Below are 9,480 nucleotides of genomic sequence, written 5' to 3'. Positions count from 1 at the left end.
CTTTACTGTAAGAATATAGTGTACAATTGTCTTGCCAATGGGATTCAGCCCCGGGCAAGTTCGCTATGGATTCAATGTGACCAAAGAAAATGACAGCAAAACGTTCTTGGGGTGAAAGAGTTATACCCAACTTTATTTCCAGGTGGCAGGTCAGTCACTAAAATCCCATTCACTAAGAGTGAGTCTGTATGCAGCAAGCCAGTCTCTGCCTCTGGGCCTCTCTGCACAGTCGTCCTGCAAAGCTGTCCTCTGGGCCTCTCTGCTTTGGTGCTGCCACCACTCCAGCCTCTGCTCTGCTCTCCTGCAGCCTTGCAGCCCTACCACCGTGTTGAGCGCAGAGCACTGGGCAGAGCTCTTTATATAGAGTCAACAGCCATGTATTGCCCACAGGTGTGCAGTGAGCTAGTCAACTAGGGCCAGGTGAGAATCCTAGAATCCTGGCCACAGGAACTCTCATTTTATCCACAACAATATATGTAACACACAAATATGTGTTACTTGACTGTTCATGTTAACTGATAACCATAGGCTATCAGTAGTTAAGTTTTTAGGAAGTCAAAAAAGTTATACGTAGATTTTCAACTGTGGTGGGAGGGTGTTGGCTCCCCCATCCCTCCTATTGCTCAAGGGTCAACTGTAGATTAAACGAACTCATGTTAGATATTTTGAGGGTTTTCTTTGAGGGTAGGTCAAATGATGTTAGTGAACTTCAACAGATTGTTAATTCTTTAGTTATTCTGGAGCTTATAAAATATTACTTGGAATGGACAGCTGACGAGACCTTAGACATACTTTTTCTTAACGTGAATCCATTTTACATTATATGTATTCCACCATGATATTTTGGTGCTACTTGAGGGGTGCTGTTCTTCACCAAATAGAAAAAGGCATGAAATTTTCTACAGGTGACTTGCAATTCTGGGAAGATTTACATACATATTTCTACTGAAATATGTAATTGTTGTGTGTGGGGGTGTGGGGGTCGATGGGGAAGAAGTCCCTTTCAAGAGCTGACTACAAAGAGTTTGTGTGACTCTCTTCACAAGCTTGTAAAGTACAGATCTTAACAGTGACTAGCATATTTTAGGGTGCTCAATGATAGCTCTCATTATCACACAGATTCAACAGTGGTTAAGAAAGAGTCTTCTGCATAATGGGAAAAAACCCCATCAAGTCCCATCTAATGCAAACTTGGAGACATCTGTGGTATTGTAAACCATTACTCAAAACTGTTTTTCACACTCGAGTGAATTTAAAATCACTATTACAACTATAATTTTACTGTATTTTATGTAAAAAAAAAAAGCTTTTGCACTATTTCTCATTTGCTATTGTGCTTTCATTCCTTCCCCAGTAATATGTATTAGCCACATACAACCAATTCTTTAAATGTGAGTAGGCAAATTGATAAGTGTCTGGATTTTGTAACTGACTTGGCATTCCCTCTCCTTCTAAGCAATAATTTATTTGGTATAAAAACATACAATCAAATGAATCCACTCAAAGTGGATTCAAAGCCTTTAATGAGTGCCTTCATCATCAGTATGGTCTGTAAGACCGTCGGTGGACGTCGAGCTATCTGATGCACCCGGGGCAAGTAGATGTTCCAATTCAGTCAGCTTGAGTTGCGTGATCCTGAGGTTTGCCAGTATTTGGTCCTGCGTGGCTCCTGAATCAGGATAATTACTTAAACTATCCCAAGAGAGACTCTTGACTGAAAGGCTATCAGTGGTGCTCTTAGTTGACCCAGAAGAAGAGGACGACGGCCTTACTGGGGCGAGAGTAGTCGAACTTGCGGGTATTTTACCATTGTGTGTCTGTAAGGGAAAGACATTACACATATGTAGTTTACTGAGTTTAGCAATTTCTAATACTACCAAATAACATGCTGAGTCTTGGTTACCAAAGTGACCTGACTGTCCTCCCCTAAGAATCAGAGATTAAAAATCTGTTGAATGACTACACTAAAATATGAAGGCAGCCTTTTAATGCCTAAATGCCATAGCCTTGGCGTACATTTCTGAGCAGCCCAGTCGGTCTATGTTTTTACCGTGTCTGACCCATATCTAAAAGTACTTCACTTGAAACTTTAAATATCACCAGGAAACCCACATTTTGACTGGAATTATTTGTGAATGCTCAAAACGCTCTCATAAAGATGTCAGAAAAGGAAAAATACAGCGGAGGAAGGCAAGTAGTGACATGCGGGGCAGTGGAAGCCACAGATAGAGAAGGTACACACTCTTAAAGTGGGAGGTGGTGGTAGGGAGTGGGCACTTTCAGCTCTTCAAGTGGGTGAAAAGCGGGCAGTATCGCTTAGTGACGGGGCTTTTTATGACGGACCCGGGCCGTCGAATGGTCTGCGAACGTGAGGGAAGTGTGAGGGTGAAGAGTAACCATCTGGGGCTCTCAGGAGAGAGAGAGGAATGAATTGATCTCCCCTTAACTTTACTATTTTACTACCTTTCTACTCTCTTAGACATCCCCCCGCCCCCCGCCCCACCCTCCACGTATTCATCTAGCTTCACCTAATTCCAGTTACACTTTACCTCAAAACAGCATTTACATAAACAGAACAAGACTATGAAAATGATGCTCAGTAAGAACAGGAGGATGCTCATGGCGTCTGCTCAGGGTCTTCCTCTTCTCCGGAATGGAGGCACCCGGTTGGCAGTTGGTTGGAAAGCAGGGGGACCCTAGCTGCCCGGTGAGGGGAAGGCGCGTTCCAGTCACGCTCCTCCCGGTGTAGCTGAGGGGCGCTTCGGCTCCCGTAGCCTACAGGGTGCCTGGCCTCACAGTGAGCATGCGCGTGGGGGTGCTCGCGATGTCACAACGTGACGACGTCAAGCCGGCTGGCCGGAGACCAGCAGGCAGTTTGTAGCCTCGCGCTGGTGGTTACTGGGTTAGGTAGGTAAGAGAGGAGAGTTAAGGCATGATGGGGAAGTTTGGGACTCCTGGGAAGCTGAAACGTGGTAGAAATAGATTCCAAACTGACTGGTGAAATACTAGATTTTAGAAGTACTCCTCCCTCCTTTAGAGAGCATGGGCAGAGTAGACTTAACCTAATTCTTAAGGACCCTAGATTTTTGCAATGGTAAATGAGTACTCGCTTCTGCTTAAAGTCACCAGCTGCTTTAGTTTCTAAGAAGAGATTCAGCCTGCCCTTTGAAGCTTTGAAAACAAGTACTGACTTCTCCTCTGTAGCTGTGAATGTCCTACATGGCATCTTCTTTCAATATAAGGCTGTTTCATTGTCTTGCTAATGAGTTTCGTTCCTGGCCAAGTTCACTATGGATTCAGTGTGACCAAAGAAATGACAGTAGAACATTCTCGGGGTGAAAGGGTTTATACGCAACTTTATTCCCATGGTGGCAGGTCAATCACTAGTATCCCATCCACTCAGAATCCCCTCCATTCAGAGAGAGTCTGCATGCAGTAAGCCAGTCTCTGCCTCTGGGCCTCTGGCCCCGCAGACATCTCAGTCTCTGTCCTCGGAGCTTCCATGACTGCAGTCTCATCTCTGCTCTCCTGCAGCCATGCAGCCCTGCCACCATGTTGCCCAGAGCATTGGGCAGAGCTCTTTGTATAGAGTCAATGACAACGTATTGCCCACACGTATGTAGTGAGCTAGCCCACCAGGGCCAGGTGAGAATCCTGGCCACAGGAACCTTCACTTTATCCACATTCATTTATATTGAAAATCTGTTCTTAGTGTAGACCTTCATCAAAGATTTTAGCTAAATAATCTGGAGAACTTGTTGCAGCTTCTACACCAGCATTTGCCACATCACCTTGCACTTTGATGTGAAGGAGACAGATTTCCTTAAATTCGTGAACCGACCTCTGCTAGCTTCACACTTTTCTTCTGCAGCTCCCTCAGCTCTCTCCACCATCTCAGAATTGAAGAGAGCTGGGGCCTTGCACTGGGTTGGGCTTGTCTGTGAATCCTGTGGCTAGTTAGACCTTCTATGCAGGACACTAAAACTTCCTCCATATCAGCAAATAGGCTGTTTCACTTTCTTATCATCCATTTGTTCACTGGATAGCACTCTTCATTTCCTTTAGGAACTTTTCCTTTGCATTCGCAACTTAGCTAGCTGTGTGGTGCAAGAGGCCTAGCTTTTGGCCTATCTGGGCTTTTGACATGCCTTCCTCACTAAACTTAATCATGTACAGCTTCTGATTTAAAGTGAGATCCATGTGACTCTTCCTTTCACTTGAACAGTTAGAGGCCATTGTAGGATTATTTCAATGTTGTTGTATCTCAGGGAACAGGGAGGCCAGAGGAGAGGGAGAGACAAGGGAACGGCTGGTCAGTGAAGTGATCAGAACACACACATGTATTAAGTTTACTGTCTTACATGGCTTCAGTTCACTCACCCAAAACAATTATGATAATAACATCAAAGATCCCTGATCACAGAACACCATACACATATAATAATAATGAAACTGTTTGAAATATCATGAGAATTCCCTAAATGTGATACATAGACCAACAGTGAGCAAATGCTGTTGGAAAAGTGGCACTGATAGACTTGTTCAATGCAGTGTTGCCATAAATCTTCACTTTGTAAAAAATGCAATAACTACAAATTGCAATAAAGTGAAGTACAATAAAATGAAGCACGGCTCTATTTTTAAAAGTTTAGTCTTGTGAATTTTAATAGTACTACAAATCATAAAGACAATGCCAATTGTGAGTTCCACATCCTTGTTAACTTTGTGCCCTCATATTCATATTAAGTTGAGCTAATTAATAAATATTCTTTTGCTATCTGGACAATTTCTAAGCAGGAAAAGTGTACAAAGCATTGGTTACTATACACAATTTTCTTTTACTCTTCTTCATTATTTATATAACAGCTATAAATTAAAAGGATGAACAAATCCTTTGGATAGTATTAATATGTTTATTGTTACTTTAACATAGTATAAATAATATGAAATGTGGTGAAGAAAAAGTACTAGATAGTTCTTGATTTCCTGGGTTCCAGTTATTTCTGGAAGGGAAAAGTTTTAGTGGTTGATTCTCATAAAGATAAATGGTTGAGTCTAGATTATATATACTAGTTACAGAGAGAAATGAATGTATATGAGATAATAGATGTCATTCATATTTTTGTTTATTAGAAGAATTATTAGTTTTATTAAGATATACATTCAACATAACATACGCATTGTTTTATTTAATATGTTTAGAAAGTTAATTATATTTTAAAAATAAGCTGGAAAGTTTCACATTATCATAACTATACAGTTACATATGTTTAAACACACTCATGCAAAGCTATATTAAGGTAAGAAAATAAGGTGCCTTATGAATCCCTTAAAGGAAATTAGTACATGAATAGTACATAGAAAATACAGTCAGAACTTGAGATTTCTTTCTCTTCAAAACCAACTTACTAGGTACACAGAAAACAGGTTATAGTTTGTTATTGAATATTTTGTAAACTCTATGTACTTCTGGCATATACTTAAATCATCTTTTAAAAAGTTCCTTATTTTTGGGAAAGATTAAGTTCCTAATAATCATTGTTGCTTATTGTGTTTTCAAAATATTAGCTGCATATATTTCAAAATTTTTATACCTAGGTCATTGTCAGGAATGTGCTTATCAATTATAAAATGCTGTTTAACTTTCTGTGCTGCAAATGTATTTAATTTAACTGTCATATTTATGTATTTCCTTACTACTGCCCTCCCCTCTTAAGGATTTTATTATATTAGCATAAAATAAAGATCCACTCATTTCTCCCAAAATCTTGGTTGGTGCTATGATAGGATGTCTCTGACAATTCTGTTATCTTTATGAACAAATGTGGATGCAAAGAAAAAGTTCCATTTGCCTGGTGATGACTTCTCTTTATTTATTTATTTATTTATTTATTTTCTTTTTTTCTTTCTTTTGTTATCATTAATCTACAATTACATGAGCAACATTACAGTTACCAGGCCCCCCCTTCACAAAGTCCCCCCCACATGCCCTATTACAGTCATTGTCCATTACGTGGTAAGATACTATAGAATCACTACTTGTCTTCTCTGTGTTGTACAGCCTTCTGCGTGCCCCTCCCTACATTATGTCTGCTAATTGTAATGCCCCCTTTTCCCCCTGTCCCTCCCTTCCCACCCATCCTCCCCAGTCCCTTTCCCTTTGGTAACTGTTAGTCCATTCCTGGGTTCTGTGAGTCTGCTGCCATTTTGCTTCTGCAGTTTTTTTCTTTGTTCTTATACTCCACATATGAGTGAAATCATTTGATACCTGTCTTTTTCCACCTGGCTTATTTCACTGAGCATAATACCCTCTAGCTCCATCCATGTAGTTGCAAATGGTAGGATGTGTTTTTTTCTTATGGCTGAATGATATTCCATTGTGTATATGTACCACATCTTCTTTATCCATTCATCTACTGATGGACACTTAGGTTGCTTCCGTTTCTGGGCTATTGTAAATAGTTCTGCGATAAACATAGGGGTGCATATGTCTTTTTCAAATTGGGCTGCTGCTTTCATAGGGTAAATTCCTAGGAGTGGAATTCATGGGTCAAGTGGTTTTTCTATTTTGAGTTTTTTGAGGAATCTCCATACTGCTAGCCACAATGGTTGAACTAATTTATATCCCCACCAGCAGTATAGGAGGGTTCCCCTTTCCCCACACATCCTCACCAACATTTGTTGTTGTTTCTCTTTTAGATGGTGGCCATCCTTACTGGTGTGAGGTGATATCTTACTGTGGTTTTAATTTGCATTTCTCTGATGATTAGTGATGTGGAGCATCTTTTCATGTGTCTGTTGGCCATCTGAATCTCTTCTTTGGAGAACTGTCTGTTTAGCTCCTCTGCCCATTTTAAAATTGGCTCATTTGCTTTTTGTTTGTTGAGGTGCATGAGCTGTTTATATATTTTGGGTGTCAACCTATGTCGGACATGTCATTTATGAATATATTCTTCCATACTGCAGCATGTCTTTTTGTTCTATTGATGGTGTCTTTTGCTGTACCGAAGCTTTTCAGCTTGATGTAGTCCCACTTGTTCATTTTTGCTTTTGTTTCCCTTGCCTGGGGTGGTATGTTCATGAAGAAGTTGCTCATGTTTATGTCCAAGAGAATTTTGCCTATGTTTTTTCCAAAAAGTTTTATGGTTTCATGACTTACATTCAGGTCTTTGATCCATTTTGAGTTTACTTTTGTGTATGGGGTTAGACAATGATTCAGTTTCATTTTCTTACATGTAGCTGTCCAGTTTTGCCAACACCAGCTGTTGAAGAGGCTGTCATTTCCCCATTGTATGTCCATGGCTCCTTTATCATATATTAGTTGACAGTATATGTTTGGGTTAATATCTGGACTCTCTATTCTGTTCCACTAGTCTATGGTCTGTTCTTGTGCCAGTACCAAATTGTCTTGATTATTGTGGCTTTGTAGTAGAGCTTGAAGTTGAGAAGCGAGATCCTCCCCACTTTATTCTTCCTTCCCATGATTGCTTTGGCTATTTGGGGTCTTTTGTGGTTCCATATGAATTTTAGAACTATTTGTTACAGTTCGTTGAAGAATGCTGTTGGTATTTTGATAGGGATTGCATTGAATCTGTAGATTGCTTTAGGCAGGATGGCCATTTTGACAATATTAATTCTTCCTAGCCAAGAGCATGGGATGAGGTTCCATTTGTTAGTGTCCTCTTTAATTTCTCTTAAGAGTGTCTTGTAGTTTTCAGGGTATAGGTATTTTACTTCCTTGGTTAGGTTTATTCCTAGGTATTTTATTCTTCTGATGCAATTGTGAATGGAATTGTTTTCCTGATTTCCCTTTCTGCTAGCTCATCATTAGCACATAGGAAAGCAACAGATTTCTGTGTATTAATTTTGTATCTTGCAACTTTGCTGAATTTAGATATTAGTTCCAGTAGTTTTGGAGTAGAGTCTTAGGGTTTTTTATGTACAATATCATGTCATCTGCAAATTGTGACAGTCTGACATCTTCTTAGCAATCTGGATGCCTTGTATTTCTTTGTTTTTCTGAATGCTGTGGCTAGGACCTGCAATACTATGTTGAATAGATGTGGGGAGAGTGGGCATCCCTGTCTTGTTCCCGATCTTAGGTGAAAAGCTTTCAGCTTTTCGCTGTTAAGTATAATGTTGGCTGTGGGTTTGTCTTATATGGCCTTTATTATGTTGAGGTACTTGCCCTCTATACCCATTTTGTTGAGAGTTTTTATCATGAACGGATGTTGAATTTTGTCGAATGCTTTTTCAGTATCTATGGAGATGATCATGTGGTTTTTGTCCTTTTTGTTGATGTGGTGGATGATGTTAATGGATTTTCGAATGTTGTATCATCCTTTCATCCCTGAGATGAATCTCACTTGATCATATTGTATGATTCTGTTGATGGATTTTTGAATTTGGTTTGCTAATATTTTGTTGAGTATTTTTGCATCTATGTTCATCAGGGATATTGGTCTGTAATTTACTTTTTTGTGGGGTCTTTGCCTGGTTTTTGTATTAGAGTGATGCTTGCTTCATAGAAGGAGTTTGGAAGTATTCCCTCCTTTTCTATTTTTCGGAAAACTTTAAGGAGAATGGGTATTCTGTCTTCTCTATGTGTCTGATAAAATTCAGTGGTGAATCCATCTGGCCTGGGGGTTTTGTTTTTGGGTAGTTTTTTGATTAACCATTCAATTTCATTGCTGGTAATTCATCTGTTTAGATTTTCTGTTTCTTCCTTGGTCAGTTTTGGAAGGTTGTATTTTTCTAGGAAGTTGTCCGTTTCTTCTAGGTTTTCTAGCTTGTTAGCATATAGATTTCATAGTATTCTCTAATAATTATTTGTGTTTCTGTGGTGTCCATTGTGATTTTTCCATTCTCATTTCTGATTCTCTTTATGTGTGTAGATTGTCTTTTTCTCTTACTAAGGCTGGCTAGGGGTTTATCTATTCTGTTTATTTTCTCAAAGAACCAGCTCTTTATTTTGTTTATTTTTTCTATTGTTTTATTCTTCTCAACTTTATTTATTTATTCTCTGATCTTTATTATGTCCCTCCTTCTGCTGACTTTGGGCCTCATTTGTTCTTCTTTTTCTAGTTTCAATAATTGTGACTTTATAGACTATTCATTTCTGATTCTTCCTTCTTTCAATAGGCCTGCATTGCTATATACTTTCCTCTTAGAACAGCCTTCTCTGTGTCCCACAGAAGTTGGGGGTTTGTGCTGTTCTTTTCATTTGTTTGCATTGGATCTCTGTTTTAATTTGGTCATTGACCCATTGATTATTTAGGAGCATGTTGTTCATCCTCCATGTGTTTGCGATCCTTTTTGTTTTCTTCCTACAATTTTTTTCTAGTTTTATACCTTTGTGATCTGAGAAGTTGGTTGATAGAATTTAAATATTTTTTATTTTACTGAGGTTTTCTGGCCTAGTATGTGGTCTATTCTGGAAAATGTTTATGTGCACTTGAGAAGAATGTGTATCCTGCTGCT

This window comes from Manis pentadactyla, chromosome X (genome assembly GCF_030020395.1).
Source record: "Manis pentadactyla isolate mManPen7 chromosome X, mManPen7.hap1, whole genome shotgun sequence".
Classification (NCBI taxonomy): Eukaryota; Metazoa; Chordata; class Mammalia; order Pholidota; family Manidae; genus Manis; species Manis pentadactyla.
Note: the sequence above shows the minus strand (reverse complement) of the source record.